Genomic DNA, 19,339 nt, shown 5'->3' on the forward strand with positions numbered 1-19,339 from the left:
AACAAAAAACTGGCCTGGCTGAGCAGTGACGACTCTTCTGACCCACACTGTATATGCATGTTAGAGGCTGTGAGCATCTTATTTGACACAGCAGTGTCAAATGCTGCTGTCTGTCAAACCCTTATTGACAAGTCTGATACGTTTACATTTAACACCCAGGGTGTACTTGAAAGAACATGAGGCCAAGATAATTCTTGAGTATCCACTGCCTTGTTGCTGATGAACCCTATTTGTTCTACCAAACTTCTGGCTCTGGGTTATCCATGGGTAGAATGCCTGGTCAAATCTGGATTTTAGTATTAGAAGGACACTGGGATTGCCATAGTACACTCCCCGCACACATCCCCAGTCCCCAGAGCTCAAGCAGAATGTGGCCAAAACCACTTGCCATCTTTCAAATGCCCAAAGTGTTAGGGTAGGCCCTAGACCATTTACCCGATGGGTTAGGGCAAGCCAATAAGTCATTCCCACTAACTTACTTGTGCCAAGCATAAATATGCCACCTCCAATGCATCGGCTTCACAACTCTGTTGTACCGGAGGAAGATCACAAGACTAAACCTGCTGTCTGGAACTTGAAGAGCTGAATGTACTCCCTGTTCTACACAGAACAAAAATGTGGACTCCAAGGGTCACAAGGCTGTCTTCCTGATCAAGCTACAAGGATAAAACAAGCTACAAGAGGCCTTTACTGCAACTGCTCAGCTGATCAATTGCAATGGACTAGGACTGGACCCTGCTTTTGGCCCTTGAGTGACACCCTGTGAGTCTCTAAGTGGCTCCCATTGGATCCTGAGGGTCTTATGAAGTGTACTCCTGTTGTGGACTGGAACTTAGTAGACTAAAGTCAGAAGATAAAATATTTGACCGGGATAACCTGATTGGTGTATCTGGATCATGCTCAATCAGTGTCAAATTGCATGTAGGTCCCAGACTACAGCGACCATTGATTATCATTGCCACTTTATGCTTCTTGGTGCTATTCCTACTTTATATCACCTGTTCCCTTTATTGGATTTTTGGTATTTTGGGGGCATTTTGTTTATTAAGTTTTACTCTATTTTACTAATTTAATTTGAGTTTTTAATTTTTTTGCATTTCAACGTTATTACTGTTTTGGTACTGCATTAATACTTTCCACATTGCCCTAAATTAAGCCTGTCTGCTCTATACCATAGGTACCAAGGGGTTGAGCACAGGGTAATGTAATGCATTTGAGGGTTCACCCTCACAAGCTTTTATTATTCCTTGAAGTGGGTAGCAACCCCAAACCCCCAAATAATAATCCAATTTCTTACAGACCTCTTTGCAATACACATCTCAGCCATATGTCCTTTGATTCAGCATCACTCTCAAATTCACAGACATCCACATTGTAAAAGGCAGTTATAGCTGACTTGGAGCACAGTAGTACATTATGGTGATTACCAGCTGGGTGGAGTGGTATCCCTAGTTAGGATACTATTCCACTCTATTATAACCAGCCTGATGTTCCCACATGCAGCTGTACCAGGTGTGGGAACACCAGTCTCGATTTTACTAAACCTGCCTGAAAAAGGTAGCATGCACAGTGCTCAGCAAATAGGCAACATCACCCACCTGTGGGATACAGTATGAAGGTATTTTTATCATAAGAATTCAGGAAATAATCACATTTTACTGAATAACATGCTATGTCAGATAGAATAGTTGGGGATGGTATATTGTCTATGAATGTGGAAAGACTGTAAAGAAGTAAGTTTTGATTTGGTTCAGACCCCATATTACTGAGGGATCAAATAACGAAAGGTATTCATGCTGTCATCATGGATTAGAGACATATGGTGAAATGCATTACTGTTGAACTTGGCCCTCTCTGCAGGGTCACCCCCAAACTGTTTTCCTGTGCCCCTCCTATTTTTGCTGAATTCGTTATTGTTGGCCTTAGGACTCTGTGTACTTTACCACTGCTAACCAGTGCTAACGTGTTTGTGCTCACTCCCTAAAAGATAATAAAATTGGCTTATACCTAATTAGCATTTTTATTTACTGATAAGTCCCTAGTAGAGTGTTATACCATATATCCAAGGCCTGTAAATAAAATGCTGCAGTCACTTATTGTGCAACCCACATAAGTAGCCCCTTCGAATATGTCTCTGACCTGCTATTGCAGCCTGCTGGCAGCATTGCACTACAATTTGATTTGACAAAAGAACCCCTTTGCCAAACCTTAAACTCCCCTTTTATTACATTTAAGATACCTCTAAAGTAGACCCTTGGGAGCCCGTAGGGCTGGGTGCATTGCAATTAAAAGGTTGGACATCCACTTTTAAGTTTTACATGTCCTGTTAGTGAATAACTCCTAAATTCGTTTTCCACTACTGTGAGTCTTACCTCTCCTATAGGATAACATTGGATTGCTATATATATTTAATAAGTGCTAACCTTTGATTGGGAGCAAGTAGGACTTTCATGTTTAGTGTCTGAGAAATTGTAATAAAAATCCTCTTTAATGGTAAAGTCGGATTTTAAGTCACAATTTTGAAAATGTAACTTTTAGAAAATTGCATTTTCCTGCCCCAACAATGCCTGCAGCGTGTTACATGACTGGGTGTAGTTAGCAGTTGGACTCTGTTTATTCCTCCCATTATAGCCACACAGTAGAGGGAGTACGGTGAGCCTGGTTTGGCCATCACTGGTAGGATGGTGGAGCAGAGCTGGGCCCAGCGCCATCTGCAAATAAATTGGGTGTGCCCTGCCTCCATATTAAGGAATTCACACCACTTCATTGTTCATATAGTCAGGCTTGAGCCAGGGCAAGGTAAGCACTTCAGAGAGATTTTCTAGAACCTTCTCGTACTTAAAAAAAGGGAGTCAGATATAAAAATAGGACCCTCTGACCCACTCTTCAGTTTAATTTCTGGACCTGCAGAAGAACTCTCAAAGACTTGCCTGCTGCTGTGGTCTGCTGTGTACTTCCTAGGCCTGCTTTTCTGCTCATGTAATGACTGCTATGCAGCCTCAAGCCGGCCTTGAACCCTCAGAGGCTTGATCTTCTGCTTGAGCCCTGTTCCACTTCTTGAACCCAGGACTACCAGAGTGACTATAAGGTTTAAATGTTTGGCCTCCTAATTGGAGCCTCAGGGACAGGAAAGGCTCCAACCATCTTCATCCCACACCTCGACAAAGCCTGAGTGAGCCTCCAGTCCTGGACCCTTGCAAGTGGCACTAAACGTGACCAGATATTCAAAATCCATAACTTGGGACTTAAAAGATTTTCAGCTAAAAACTGCTCTGAGAACACCGGGACCAACTTACTCATCTGTCCTCCCAAGTTGTATCGGTGGTTGACCTGACTACTCAGGAGGTCCCACTGCTTTCTACTCCGCAGCAGCAAATCCTGTTTAGCGGTCTTTCACAGTAGGGGTATCTGCCCTCATGGAGCTCTTGTCGGCTACTGCTTGCAGCTTCGTCTGACTAGTGATTTTCGACTTCCAAAAACAATACTAAATCAGAACATAAAAATCTTTGGGGCGACTTGGTCCAGCAGCTCCTTGACAATGATACCTCCTCATTGGACACCGTCTACAGCCTTGCCCCAGTACCCCTTACCTTCTCAAGCATTATTCCACACAATTTATTTTAAGTGAGAAAGAAAGCACTGATTAGGCCCATTCCGTTTCTTGTATCTGACCTGCAAGACTAGATGTCCGCGGTTGGTGCTTTGTTCCTTAACGCACTACTTTTTATCCTAAACTTTAGAATAAGATCTTTTTAATGATTGGATTTTTTTTTCATTTTAGAGTCAAATAATTTGAAAAAATCTACTTTATTTTTAGATCTCGCCTAGTGTTGCGGCGTGCATGCGTTGCTCGCTCTGCGAGATATATTGTGTATGAGGAGATTTCAGAAGGGGACTTGATGCCCCGCCCATCATTTTCATTGGGTCACGTCAGCGTTTATGCTAAACTCTGGCTTCCCATTGAAAAGGATGCTTTTTCGTTACCGCCTTTTCTCCTTTTCGTCCGGCCCATCCGGACTGGTTCGTCTGCATCACGGCTGTCGTGAAGCAATTTCTTATCTATAGGGGGCGTGTACTGACGGATCATGTTTACGAAGTCGTGTTTTATTCGCCTTTGGCAAAGGCAGCCGCGTGGCTTTTTTTGCATCGCGCTTTCACTTAAAGTGAAAGCGCGATGCAAATATAAACAAGCGGCTGCCTTTGCTGGAGCGCGGTCCGCTAACTTTGGTTTATGCATGTGTACTAAACACTTGAAAAGTTTCACCGTCATCTCCCCCGTATTTTCATCACTTTTAGTGACATTTTTATTTCCCCTACTTTCACAACATTTCCTTTTTCTTCGCAGATGCCGGGAGCCCCTCTGCCCCCTTTATTTCATTCTGTGTTTTCGGCAGCAACCTTATTTTTCACCCTCGGATCGTTTTCATGTTAGCGCGATTCCTGTTTCCTAAATTGAAGCCGAGGAGATTCCCCCGCCTCTCCGCCCCCTGCCTCCTCCCCCTCCCTTATTTTTGGCAGCACCAGGACATCCGGTGTGGCAGCAGATCTTTATTTTTTTGGAATCTTTAAAGGTTCTGGAAGGGGGAGAAGAGATTTTTGTAATAAAGTCTAGCAGTGTTCCCGGAGGACGCGCTCACAGGCATTGTGCACACGCATCCACTGACGTTATCCCCTCTCTGGGAGCCCGCATCTCCTATCAGGCGCTCGGAGGGGAGACCTGCCCCCTACCCCATGGGGCGCATGTCACATGTGCACAGGAGCTTTCACACCCAGCTAGGGGGCATCCGCACCCCAAACCCACCGAGCGTACACAAGGCACCCGTCCCAGAGGACATGCCACCAGGAGGGGGGACCACACACCCAAGCAAAGCTCCGACCACCGACAAACTCGTGCAGCCAGGCAGAAACTCTTTCCAGGAATCAGTTATCAAAAGAGACCAACACTCGCTCCCAGTCGACCCTTAGTATGACTCGCACATGGGATGCATGGCCTCATCCTCCCCCCAAACACTTTGTATGTTTTAGAAACCCGTGGGTGTATCACCATTACATAGCTGGCTGTCATCGTGTCCAACGTAGAAAACATGCCGCCACCCCCTCAATTAATGAAATGCATGGAGAGTCGGGCGCGAGGTGTAAACCATGCCTCTCTTTGCTGTGGGCGCCTGGCTGCCTTATTGGGGGTACACTGTAAACCACATCCTGCTCAGCGGTAAAAACAGCAGAAAATGCTTCTGTTTTTCTCAGTGTGTGAAGCCACTTCCACCCACGAGCCCTCGCTCGTTATTACCCTGGAAGTAGGTGAAATGAACAGTATTCATCTTATTACAGTAGGATTCAGCATTCCGTGTTTTGTTGGGGGTAGCAGCCACTGGGGTGTCTCTTTATTTTGGTAGGGGGTCGCATGGGCCACACATGCCGATTATGGGTGCCGAAGCCACAAGCAAGCACGAAAGGGGTGTGGGACGCACACCTTCCACGCATGGTGTTTGAATGCACACCTTTCCCTTCCTGTAAACAGAGGCCACCTTATCTGACGACAGTGACCCACGCCAGAGTTTAAGGGGTGGGAACCCTGGCTCCACTGTGAGGTGCATGGCCTCTCCGAAGTGTCCCAGGGTGTCCTAACCGGGACCCACCAACCAGCACCTGCCTCATGATTTAGCGCGTGTTTTGAAGTTGCATTCAGAGCAGAAAGCCTTGCGCATGGCTGATGGTGTCTCGCGCCTGCTCCTTTGTGGTACTGCTGAGCTCGGGCTCGCTTCACGAAGCGGGCGGAATCTGGTGTATCGCCTCTTCTTCATGCCCCTCGTGCCTAAGCAGCACTCATCTGAAATGTCCGGCTAGTACTAAGTGTCCTAACATCACAATGTGCACATCTGCAAGACACAAATCGACTTTTTTAGTCCCTCAGACCTAGCACCGGGTGTTTAGTCTTTGACCTGATATATCTAAAGCGCCCTTTCTGTTAGTATAGATGGTGAGCTTCATTGCATTTAAGCTATTAGTATTGTAAATAACAATGCCTTGTATTTATGTTTTAAAACCCAAAACATAAATAGAAGGCATTGTTATTTACAATGCCAATAGCTCAAAATCGTGTGAATGCGAGACCTATTGCATTGCAAATGCTTGTTCTAAATTAGTGTTAAATATTTCTTGTGATGTGTTTTCATTTTATTTCAGATTATCCACTGCATAAATATGTTACACATTGCCTTTAAGTTAAGCCTGACTGCTTTTGTATCTAACTACCAGAGGGTTAAGGAGATGTGGCCTTCAGAACTGTAGACTGTCCTTTACACAAGGCCCTCCAAGCAATGTGTAACATATCAATAATGAATAGCTATCTAATATAGTGAGAAGATCAACCACAGCAGACTGGTATCTGTATTGAACCAGTGGACGGACTTACGGGCTAAAGTCCAAAAATAGTTTGCCTCATTCTTTGAAAACAGACATGCTCTAGTAACAATTTGAGATAAGCTGTTTGATGCAGAAAGTTCTATTTGTGGAGTCCCAAGAGGATCAACTGTTCCCCAAGTGCTATTTATCTCTACATGGAGCCGATGGGTGTAGTCAAAGAAAACAATGGTGTTCAAGTACATCAGTTTGCAGATGACACACAAATATATTTGCAAACTTCAATGAGAAATGGCATTACCATTCTAAGGAGTTGTTTAATAAACCTGTGCAAGGGGATTGCAGGCAATATCATCATGTCAAACCAAACAAGACACAATTTCTCCTTGTGTCTACTTTTAAAAAAACAGGATCATCCCATCCTTACTAAATGTTCTGAAATTGGATTTTCCCCATGTAATGACAAACCTTAGATCTCCCCTGGACCAAGGAATGTACCGTCACTTTCCCAGGGCGAGAATATCAGTTCCAAACTTATGGAATATAACATATACACAGCACTTCCTAAGGTGGGCAAACTTTCAACACTCCCCCAAAGGCAAGGCATGAAAACAATAATTTGCGCATCACTTGTGAGGAGCAGTGCCAACTTCCTATAACACAATTACCTGCTAGAAGGGAATTCACCCATCCTTCTACAACATAATACTTGGCCAAGAAGAGTCCACACCTCCTGCTACAAGGAAAAGACGAATTGGTATATCTGGGATGTATTTATTAGTAAATAGCATCACACAGTAAGCCAAATGCACCTAACATAGCAGACTCTAACATATCAATAGTATGATTGCAAATATCAATCAAGACAAATATATATTTAGAAATATATATATGTATGGATATAAGAATCAGAAAATAAGAAGGAAAGGAAAGAATTCAGAAAAGAATCAAGAGACATTAGCAGAGACACCTCACCTAATGCTCCATTTCACCCCACTTTGTTCAAGGGGAGTCCATTGCTTGAACCGGGCGAAAGCTCAGAGGTGACACCAGCCTCTACTCTTCCGTGGCAACACGTCTGTTCCACGGATGAACTTCCACCGAGCCAGTGTAGACTCCCCTTTTTAATACACATTCAAAACACAGCGAAGCTTCTAGCAAGCCACGCCCCCTAGTTCTCATGAGAGCCAGTACCAGCCTGCTTCAAGGTCAGACCAAGGGTTGATCAGGCCCCTGTTATGACTAAAAGTCAAACCATGTACATTCCTCTGATAAGAACCAGTTCTCTCTAGTCAGTAAAATGCGAAAAACAGCAGGAAAGCAAAACATGCCCTCTTCTTCACAGAAAATGGCTTCAGAGTTAGTTAAGCCATGCACACAAAGGCCCAAAGCAAGATGGAATCAAAAAAGCAAGGAGCACCTATAATTCTCATCCACACAACTTACAAGCACCACTGTGCACACAGAAAAGTTTGAAGCAAGGTAAAGTCAGAAGGCAGAATGACATTAGACCACGTCAAAGCCAATAGGTCAAAGTCATAATTCACCTAACCCAAATAACATTATACACTTAATCCCTCAGTATACAACATTGAGCACATGTGTGCACCACCACCCACAAGACTGCACCTCAATATCCCATACCTTCTATTCTTGGAAAGACTATTCCACTAAAAGGCAGAACACACTTAAGTCAGTACAGAATGGTGGTGGTTGAGGGTCATCATAGGGTGTCAGACCACAAAAGTGGCTGATTCACTACATTGCACCCCATGACCCTTGATCATCACCATTCACATATGTCAAAAACAAAATCTAGCAAATATATAACTGAAAAACAAAACTATCATTAAATCACTGCATATCTCAATTGAAAGCAAAACCATTTAAAACCACATGTCTAAATTAAAAAGTCACAACTACTAAAAAGCACATGTTGAAACAGCAACTCATGTGTTGATGTGGCTACACAAAAATACATAATTCAAAACAAATCATGACTAAAAAGCAACTATGATCGAAATGCTCCATTGCAAAACTGAAAAACTCATCAAAAGTATATGATAATCACTTTAGAGCAAATAAAGTCTGCATTCTCTAAATACATGTAAAAGCAATAACTCAGGTGCATCTAGAAATAGCTCATAGATATCTGGATACATGTTTAAATGAATACACAAAATAAATCAATCAAGCTTTTGAATGCTCCTAATGCCTCTAATGGTTAAACTGGAAACTCTACTGCCAAACTCATATATTGTAGCAACAGCTACAGGTTATTACTGTTCACTAACTCAGAAAATATCTACGCTGATCGCAGCAAAGCGTCTCTATAGGTCTTCATTCCTAAAAACAAAAACAGTCCTTCTGTGTGAAAAAACACACAGTCGTCTTCCATCGCATCTGAACTTCACGTTGATAAAACAGTACTGGCAAAGCACATCCTGTAGTTCCTTCTTTTGTGTTGTCGTTACGTCACACAAGCAGTCACCCTGTGTGAAAGACACACAGCCTCCATGCATGTAAAGTTGGCCTCACGTGAAGGAAACTGTTCCACACTTTGCTGATCCTGCTTTGCTTGGAAAGAAGCAGTCCATCATGCTCTCTGGTATATATCAGCAGCTGTATCTCCTTGACAAGGGAGGACCCCATCCAGTCTGGATAGCCACAGGCATCAGCCGCCACCGTCTGGTCTGGCGATCACTCCAGGCTTGGGGGGGGGGGGAAGGGGAGAGGGGAGGGGGGGGAGAGAGGGCCCCACTCACACGGGAGAAGGGAGTCCCACTCACACGTGGAGATCTGGGTGAATCTGAAAAAGAAACAAGCATCACTCTTCTTGCAAAAAACATTTTTCAAAAGTACACTTCTTCCGTCTTGCAGTTCTAAAAATTCAATATTTTTATTTCTGTCTACATAGCCCTCTTCTAGCACTAGAGAATTATCAAAAAAAAACTACCAACGCTTTAGCCTCTGAATTCTTGGTAAAATCTCTCTTTTTCTATACACAGCAAGAAGGGCTGGGGCAGTCTCCTTCTCTCACTTCTCTCACTGCACCCCTCACAGGTGCTGCCCCCCTTCACAAATCTCTGCGGACACTAAATGGCCCCTTGCCAAACATAACAAGCAGAGACTTCTCCGGCTGTCTCTAGCTCCCACCTTATCTCCTTCAAGGTCGGAGTGAACTGCACGCCTGCCAACTTTCCTGGTCCTATCCCTGCGCCTGTGCAAGCCTCCCAGACATCTAACTCCATGAAGCTGTCCCTGCCTACCGGGGAGAGGAGCTGGAATGACCCCTCCCATAGGAATTCCTCCTCGGACTTCACAGAAAGCCTGAACTCTCCTCAGCGTTGCTGGATGATCTCATTGCAAGCCTCCCAAACATCAATCTGAAAGACGCTTTCAAATGACCGACTTCCAGAACAACTCTTTACATGTCTGAGAGGAAAAACAGCTTTAACCTTTTCTTACCTCCAGGAAGACTTCACATTCTTTAATCTGAAAATGCTCCCCCATTCTATCTAACTAATCCAAGCAAATTCTCAACTGTCATTAGTCTATCACCTCATGAAAAAAAAAACGAAACTGCTCTTGACATATCAAAAAGAAAAAAGCATTGGCAATATCAAAAGTCACATGTCAAGTCCCATGCTAATTCTGTAACAATATCTGGGACAGCATCAGTCAAAGAAGGTATACATTTTTGTTCAGTTAATATTAATCAACTGTCATGCGCCAAGTATTGTCACCACCTCAATCTGTCAAGCCCTGAATGATCTCACTGATCCCTTCATGCCCATCTGGCATTCTGTACTGTTTCAAATTAATTTCCTTTGTAACATAGGGCACCTTCACTGGGAAATCTTGTGTTTCAAACTCCACTTCAGGACTTTCTATCAAATGCTGTGCAAACTGTTTTTCTGTCTGTACATGCCACTTAATAACCATTGCAATCTCCCATAGGCAAACCACATTTTCTCTAAATCTGTTCTGTCCAGTATCTGTTGGTGCGCAAAAGCACAACATTTGTCCAGCATCTGAATTTAAAAGTGACCTTTCATTTCCCTGCACTTTCCTGTAGTCATTGTACACAATCTGCTGTTCACATTCAAAATCATATTGTTGCATTTTTCTTTTGAAGCAAAATGTATCATTTACTGTCATGTCTAATTTATGTCCACAACCGGTGATCGTTAAGCCTAAAACGTTAGTCTGTTCACTTTCCTGCACATTCCTTCCTGGCACATCTGAATCATTCTGGCAGGTCAAAGTAAACAGCTTCACAGCCTGGTACACGTTTAATTCTGTCTTCAAAGATATATTTTCAAACAGGGCATCAACTAACTCTGTTTTCAACTCGCTACGTTCTGTTAGCAAATGCCCACATGTTTGATGCATATTAACCAACACATTTAAAATAACACCGCTGTCTCTGTCTAAAATGTCATTAATCTCCTGCTGATTAACATCCTTCATTGCAACTCCGGAGTCTGGATTCTCAATGGAGTCCCACGCATCAGGAGTATTCTCTGACATCTTACATTCACTTTGCAACTGAAAACATTTGATATGCATTCCTTAACAAACACTTGAAAGGGATCCAGCCCTTTCTGCCTCACGTAGCAAGCTATTTATAAGCACTTTTTACAAAACACACTTAAACACACACACACACCAATTCTAACTCAGCACAATTAGCTCATTTCACGAGCCAGCACATCATATGGGCTACTCCCATGCAAATAAATCAATTGATATCTAAGAGTCTGCTTTCAATTTCTAAAAAAAAAAAAAAAAATCTATTTCTTCCCCTTTTAAATCATTGTTCATATCCTGCAACCGACTACGCCAAAAATGTAATGACAAACCTTAGATCTCCCCTGGACCAAGGAATGTACCGTCACTTTCCCAGGGCGAGAATATCAGTTCCAAACTTATGGAATATAACATATACACAGCACTTCCTAAGGTGGGCAAACTTTCAACACTCCCCCAAAGGCAAGGCGTGAAAACAATAATTTGCGCATCACTTGTGAGGAGCAGTGCCAACTTCCTATAACACAATTACCTGCTAGAAGGGAATTCACCCATCCTTCTACAACATAATACTTGGCCAAGAAGAGTCCACACCTCCTGCTACAAGGAAAAGACGAATTGGTATATCTGGGATGTATTTATTAGTAAATAGCATCACACAGTAAGCCAAATGCACCTAACATAGCAGACTCTAACATATCAATAGTATGATTGCAAATATCAATCAAGACAAATATATATTTAGAAATATATATATGTATGGATATAAGAATCAGAAAATAAGAAGGAAAGGAAAGAATTCAGAAAAGAATCAAGAGACATTAGCAGAGACACCTCACCTAATGCTCCATTTCACCCCACTTTGTTCAAGGGGAGTCCATTGCTTGAACCGGGCGAAAGCTCAGAGGTGACACCAGCCTCTACTCTTCCGTGGCAACACGTCTGTTCCACGGATGAACTTCCACCGAGCCAGTGTAGACTCCCCTTTTTAATACACATTCAAAACACAGCGAAGCTTCTAGCAAGCCACGCCCCCTAGTTCTCATGAGAGCCAGTACCAGCCTGCTTCAAGGTCAGACCAAGGGTTGATCAGGCCCCTGTTATGACTAAAAGTCAAACCATGTACATTCCTCTGATAAGAACCAGTTCTCTCTAGTCAGTAAAATGCGAAAAACAGCAGGAAAACAAAACATGCCCTCTTCTTCACAGAAAATGGCTTCAGAGTTAGTTAAGCCATGCACACAAAGGCCCAAAGCAAGATGGAATCAAAAAAGCAAGGAGCACCTATAATTCTCATCCACACAACTTACAAGCACCACTGTGCACACAGAAAAGTTTGAAGCAAGGTAAAGTCAGAAGGCAGAATGACATTAGACCACGTCAAAGCCAATAGGTCAAAGTCATAATTCACCTAACCCAAATAACATTATACACTTAATCCCTCAGTATACAACATTGAGCACATGTGTGCACCACCACCCACAAGACTGCACCTCAATATCCCATACCTTCTATTCTTGGAAAGACTATTCCACTAAAAGGCAGAACACACTTAAGTCAGTACAGAATGGTGGTGGTTGAGGGTCATCATAGGGTGTCAGACCACAAAAGTGGCTGATTCACTACACCCCATCACAATCACCCTCCTCAAAGTCCTTATGCTTCGTGATGTACACCAATCTCACAACAGGACCACACACATAAATAAAATTATCACAGTGGACAACTTTCACTTACATGCTTTAAGGAAAATATTACACCTAGTTTCACCTGAGCACCTCAAATCAGATATACAACAGCTAATTATCTCCAAATCCCATTCTATCAGTATCAACACCAGCTCCACTAAAAGCTATTGACAAAAACACTTGCTGCCGAGAAGGCTTTCAACCGGGTCGACTGGTCCTTTCTCAAAGCGGTGTTGCAGAAGATAGGCCTCGGCCCGGTCATGATTGCCCGTATCATGGCCCCCTATGCGGCGCCATCAGCGCAGACCAGAATTAACGGTCTCCTTACCCCACCTTTCTCCATTCACCAGGGTACGCGCCAGGGGTGTTCTTTATTGTCTTTGCCCTTGCCATAGAGCCCCTGGCAATTGCCATCCACCAATCGGTGGAAATTAAAGGCCTACCATTTGGGAGGGACAAGCATAAAATCGCTCTTTTAGCTGAAGATCTCCTTTTGACTCTTACCAGCCCCGTGAGCTCCCTTCCAGCGCTGCTTGATGCACACTCTCAACTCAAGCTGATATCGGGGCTTAAAATCAACCCTGCTAAGTCACAGGCGCTTAACCTTACCCTTTCTCCGCAGCAACTTGAGGAGCTTGGGGATGGTATCACCTTTCAGCGGGCTTCCCACTTCATTTACTACTTGGGCATTAATCTCACAGCTACTGTGGACTTGTGGACCCAGGTAAATTGGCCTGCCTGTATAAACTCTGTCAGAGATGACCTTCGGCGATGGAAATCGCTACCTATCTCATGGTTAGGCCGCCTCAGCGCGGTCAAGATGTCCATTCTCCCCAAGATCCTTTACCTCTTTCGAGCACTTCCAACCCCTATAACCCAACGGGATATCCTGAGCCTTCAACGGGAGGTCACTGTGTTTATCTGGGGTGGGGGGAAGCCGCGATTCTCCACCAACTTGTTAATGCTGCCAAGAGACAGGCGTGTCCAGACTTCCTTGTTTATTATTGGGCATCGCATCTGCGCTATGTCTCGGAGTGGGAGGCTCGCGAAAGCGAGAAGCATTGGTTCCACATGGACAGAGCTGCGGCCTGCCACCCACTCTGGGATCTGGCTTGGTTGCCGAGGGGAGCGCGCCATTGCACCGCCTATATTGCTACTCCAACACGCACTGTTTTAGAGATATGGGACAAACTTTCAGTAGCCCATGGCCTCACCTCCTTTCCCTCTCCTCACACACCCTTGGCACGCAATCTGGGCTTTCCGCCAGCCCTTCAACCCACATCCTTTCCAGCATGGGCAGCTGGAGAGTGTTGTACAATTGCAGATCTATTCGAGGGAGGGGCTTTTAAATACTTCATGCACTGCAGGAAGGAATTTCACCTCCCCAGCACAGCACACTTGGAATACTTTCAAATCCGCCATTGGTTATGCACTCCCTCACACACAGAGGGCGCCACGTGCCAACTTACCCTCTTTGAATCCTTAGTCCACTCTTTTTATGGTTCCCGGGGCCTGATTTCCAGGACATACAAGGTTCTTCAGCACTCACATGCGCTACCACCACATACCTACCAACAACGCTGGCACACAGATCTTCAGGAAGAACCCTCCCCTGAATCCTGGGATCAACTATGGCAGGACATTCCTCTCACTTTTAAAAGCATTACACAACAGGAGACAGCTTACAAAATCATGACTCGTCGGTATGATATCCCCCTCAGGTTGCAGAAGATGTTCCCCTCCTCCACGCCCATGTGCTGGCGTTGCCACGCCGCCCCAGGTTCCTTTCTGCACATTTGGTGGTCCTACCCGCTTATAATGCTCTTTTGGAAGGAGGTGTTGAGCCATATCAGGGAGGTAGTGGGATTTCCCATTCAGAGTACCCCAGGAATAGTGATTCTCGGACTTCGGCCAAAGTCTCTTAAAGCGATGACACATTCAGATTGGCGCCTGATCTTCCACATGCTTAATGCGGCAAAGCAGGCTATAGAGTTACACTGGAAGAAGGCTTTGACCCCCCCCCCCCCTCGGTGTGGCCACCCGTCAATGGCAGGTAATGGCGATTAAACTTCTTTCCCATCGTCTAGCCCACACTGACACTAAATTCAAGCGCATCTGGCAACCCTTGGTATCCCATCTCTCTAAATTGGAACATGCCCGATCTGTCCCTCCCCACCTACGGGCCCTCCAGCTGTTCGATGACCCTCTGCTCCCCAGGGGAGAATCCTATGAAGAAGCGCTGGAATAAACTGGGCCAGGTTGGATAGTCCTTGCTTGGGGTGGTTGTGCCTGAGGCTCTGTTCAGGGAACCGTTCCTCCTCCACCATAGTTTGTTTTCGCCAACGGGACACAGCGTCACCTCCTCTCCCCTCCTCTCCCCTCCTCTTCTTTTCTTCTCTTATCTTTAATTCTCTAGCATTTTGTCCTTGCTATTCTTCGTTCCTCTCTTTCTTCACAGGCTAGCAGAATAGGCCCCCCCCCCTGTAACTTGTTGCAGGCTGCATTCTGTACATTTAGCGGCTGTCGGTCCTAGATGAGCTTGTTACTAAATGATGGCGACGAGCCTATGTTGTCGTAATTGGCATGTTATACGCCACTGGGACCTGCAGTGATGGCCTTTAGCCCTGTTACACTTTGGTTATACTTGTTATTTCTGTCCATGATATTATCCTCTTGCTGTACTTACTGCTTGGTGATATACAAATGTTTACTTAGCTTTCGCACCTTGTGCACTACGCTCTCTGCAGGTCTGCAGTAGGCGCGAATGTAATCGCCCAGGTATATTAGGCTCGAGCAATAGAGGGCCCCCTTTCTGCTTCGATAGTACTGGTACTTCTGAGCCAGGAGGGTTCCCCTCCTTTCAATCATGGTTTATCGAGTGCTTCTTTCCTTGTATTGGGTGGCTAATTGGCGTGTTCTATATTTTATACCTCACTGATGTGGACCAAAGCTGTATGCGCTGTATTGTTGCCTGACTAATTCTGCCTATTGCCTGGTGGTGTTAATATTTTTTCTCTGTGTACAAACTCAATAAAAGAGATTTAAACAAAAAGACTTGCTCAGTCGCCAATGATCTATCCATATCATTACAGTATTACATGAACTACAATAGCTCCCTATAACATAAATAGAATACATTTTAAATGATGCTTTCTAAAACACAAGGTCATCCTCAAAAACAGCCAACAGTACCAAGCTAATCTGCAAAACTTCTCTGAAGGCTAAAAAAAGAGAACGGAAAAGCAAACAATCTCTGCCCTTAAAAATATATGGTTTCAAACGTTCTAGGGTACAAAAGCAATCCGTCAAAGAGCAGCAGTCTCCGCATGGGACCCTCTACACCTTGCCCTGAAGACACTCATCCCAAACTCCACCTTCAGGAAACAACTAAATATCTGGCTCTAAAGGGAATTCCTTACAGTCTCTCCTATACATAGCTGATCTCTCGCACAGAGCTCCTCCCCCATACATAGCTGCTCACCTGCATCCTAGTTTCCACGAATTTGACATTCCACATTCTGATTATATTGTCTTATCAAATGATCCTCTGCCTACATTTTGAAGGCACTGAGATACTCATAGTTTAAATGAAATGCGACATATTGTGCTTCATATAAGCTAGTTTTGGTTATAATGTAGCATGATGTGTCATGTAAAGTAGAGCAGGGCGAGCCACTGAACGCTCAAGCCAGACTCGGGGCAGAAGCTTGGCTATGGCTCAGCTCGAGGTTCCGTTGGAACCTCAAGCCAATAACTAACCGAGCTTTCATATGGCTTCGGCCTGCCACCCTCCCTCTAATCAGGATGTGTCCATACAGCCAGATTTGCTGACTTTGGAACTGGGGAACCAGGTTAGAGTCTGGCATTGGCTCAACATGCTGTGATTCTAGGGAGATCACTTAATGTCCCCATGCCTAAAACAAATGATTGTGACCTTGTATAATGTAACTGATGCTCCTGCAAAGTGTTTTAGTAGCTTCAGATCGAGTTTGTACCATGCAAAAACTACAGAACATGCACAAAGAGGTAAAAAACATAACAAGCATTGCCAAAGGCAATAGGTCTCGCCTATGTAAGAGCTATTGGCTTCGTCAATGTTTTTTAGCCCTATTATACACCAGAGTGTTTGCTGTTCAGTGTGGCTAAAAGTGAGTGGAGTTGGATTGAAATGGACTAGTGTGGTTTGTCGAGGAGTGAAGTGGAGTATCCTAGAGTGGAGTGGTGTAGACTGTAGTACAGTAGAGTGACTTAGAGAAGAGTGGCAGTGAGTGGAGCAGAGTGTCGTAGAATGTAGTGGCGTAGAGAGGAGAAGAATGTCGTAGAGTGGCACAGTATGGAGTGATGTAGAGTTTTGTGGAGTGGCGTGGAGCAGACTGGCATAGAGTGGAATGGCATATAGTTGAGTAGTGGAGTGGTGCAGAGTCTTACGGAGTGGTGTAGAGTGCAGTAGAGTGTTGTAGAGTGGGTGTCATAGAGTGAAGTGACATAGAGTGTAGTAGAGTGGAGTAGTGTTGAGTAGAGTGAGGTGGTATAGAGTGTCATTGTATGAGGTGAAGTGATTGATGTGATTTGTGTCAGCTCAAAGCTGCTGTCTAGGTGTGTGTTTCAAATCAAAGAAAAGATGAAACCAAAATCCTGCTGTCTCTGTGTTTACGTGTGTGTGCTCATGTGTGTATGTAATGTGAATAACTGAAACCCAAATCCTACCAAGGCCATCTGGAGCGAGACCAGCAGTCAAAATTAAACCAGCCCAGCTGACGCTGGCCAATGAAGACAAAAGTAGTGATAGTGGCATAGACACCAACCAATGGTAAGTGGGTGGGCACTAAGCTCTTTTTAGGTTTGTTTATGATACAATAGATCTCGAAGAGAGAGTGCATGTGCACTGCCTAAGGTGAGCCTTAAAAAGACCAAACAAATAGATGCTTTATCAGTGGCAAATTTGTACGCAGTGAAACCAGAAAACCTCAATAAATTGCAGTTTCTTAGGTGAATATTTTAGTTCACCAAAATACATTTTTAGTATGAAAGCACTTTCAAATGTGTGACTTCAGATAACCGGCTGTACAAAAACCTATTGTGTTTGATTTAGTAGACTGTAATGTTGCGCTATAATAATCTGGGTCACATACACGGTTCACATGACAACGGTCTTGCCTCTTGGTTCACTAATGGTGTTGTAGCAAGAGTGGGGACAGGGCAGGAATGGCTCTAACTTCATGTTCGAAAACTATCTCTTTTAATAACTACTGTCTCAGTGCAGTGCTATAATGTGACATACTTATGTCAAAGCTTCTACATATTAAGAAATATACTTTGTATAACTTTGAAGAGATTATATCATATTTTATTTGATGTTTGTTGTATGATTAGGGCTCCCGGTTTTATGGTATTTATTTTTTCTACATTTCCGTCTGTATTTATCCATATTTATTTTTTGCTAATTTTGTCTGTATTTATCCATTTTTAGTTTGTGTTTTCTGTATAAATGAAGCATGTATTTTTCCACATTTATTTGACTGATAAATGTACATTCGCATTTGAATGTCCAAAAGGTTTCAGCAGTATACAGTACAATAGCGTTATCTGAAAACACTTGCATTGCAGAATAGCATACATAATTGTAGATCTGCACTTAATTAAGCTTTACTAGGAAATGTATCGTCTTTTTTCATCTCCCCTACCTCTCAATCTGTCCACCTACTGACCTGGCACTCATGATTGACAGTAGAAAAAAAACATCCAAAGAAGACTTATTTTCCGTATTTTTCTGTATTTAAAAATAAATACAGACAGGAAAAAAATTATTTTCTGTCTGTATGTATCTGTAAAAATCAGTAAAAACGGAAAACTGGGAGCCTTATGTATGATTTACATGTCAAACATTTTCAGGGCTTGTCTCACACATGGGCTTTAACAGCCAAGCCAGACACTTGGCTGGGCTCTGGCTCGGCTCTCGCAGTAAATGTTTTGGCTCGTCCATATCTTACTTACTTTAAATCTTTATTCGGCACAGAGCCATAAAAGTGCATTAAAAGAGCATATCATTTGAGTTAAAATCAAGGGGTGCAGTATATAAATAGGTGAATCAGTAGGATCATTTCAACATTACAGTTTAGCAGCAAAGTTACAAAGTTAGAATATAAGCAAAATCAAGCAGCAATAAAAACCGAATCACTGAACTGCAGTTTTTGGACCTTAGTCTCCACATACATAACGGAAATCGTGAGACCGCAAACACTATAGATTGCCTTGTATCACTTCTCGGTATCTTCATCGATTCTCTCTAATCTCGTATACCCACGAGCCAACAAACTGGGAGAATCCATTTTTTCCGGTATCCTGTATACACTGGAAGAGCAGAACATGTTTAATGGTCTCATTGATTTCAGACCCTTCCAGATCCCTTGGTTTGGAAGTAAAACAACAAAATGGGAGAGACCCATAACGGAACTTCAAGAACTATGACGTAACTAAAATGCGCTCAACCTCATTAAGGAAGGGTTCCAGTTTAAAATCTACTTTAAAGTCAAAGAATGCAGAAGTTAGGGAGCCTGTCATGACTTGCCCAAAATATATGGATAGCTTATGCTGCCAATACAAACTCTTTAATGCAGCCTTGGTTAACCCACTGAGATCTGCAGTCTAGCTGTATAAAAGATTGCTTGAGTGACCTAACCCATGGTGTTTTTAATGCACCTGGTGGCCTAACGACATCCTTTATACCCTGCCGAAAGGGGAGAAGTTCGGGGGTC

The 19,339-nt window shown here is 43.6% G+C and overlaps 1 protein-coding gene and 1 long non-coding RNA gene across 12 annotated transcripts in view; one reads left to right on the top strand and one right to left on the bottom strand.

The window, feature by feature from the left end:
* LINGO1 (leucine rich repeat and Ig domain containing 1) overlaps window positions 1-19,339 on the top strand; it is a 3,568,664-nt gene that overhangs the window by 3,118,206 nt on the left and 431,119 nt on the right. The window lies entirely within an intron of this gene.
* LOC146860087 (uncharacterized) lies at window positions 7,122-12,069 on the bottom strand. 2 transcript variants are annotated; one of them, XR_014978788.1, is made up of 2 exons: window positions 11,736-12,069; window positions 7,122-9,172 (listed from the first exon to the last, which is right to left on the bottom strand). It is a non-coding gene; the product is annotated as an uncharacterized LOC146860087 (long non-coding RNA). The 2 variants fall into 2 exon arrangements; XR_014978789.1 differs by having other exon boundaries at window positions 7,122-11,496.

Source organism: Triturus cristatus, chromosome 3_1 (genome assembly GCF_964204655.1).
Source record: "Triturus cristatus chromosome 3_1, aTriCri1.1, whole genome shotgun sequence".
Classification (NCBI taxonomy): Eukaryota; Metazoa; Chordata; class Amphibia; order Caudata; family Salamandridae; genus Triturus; species Triturus cristatus.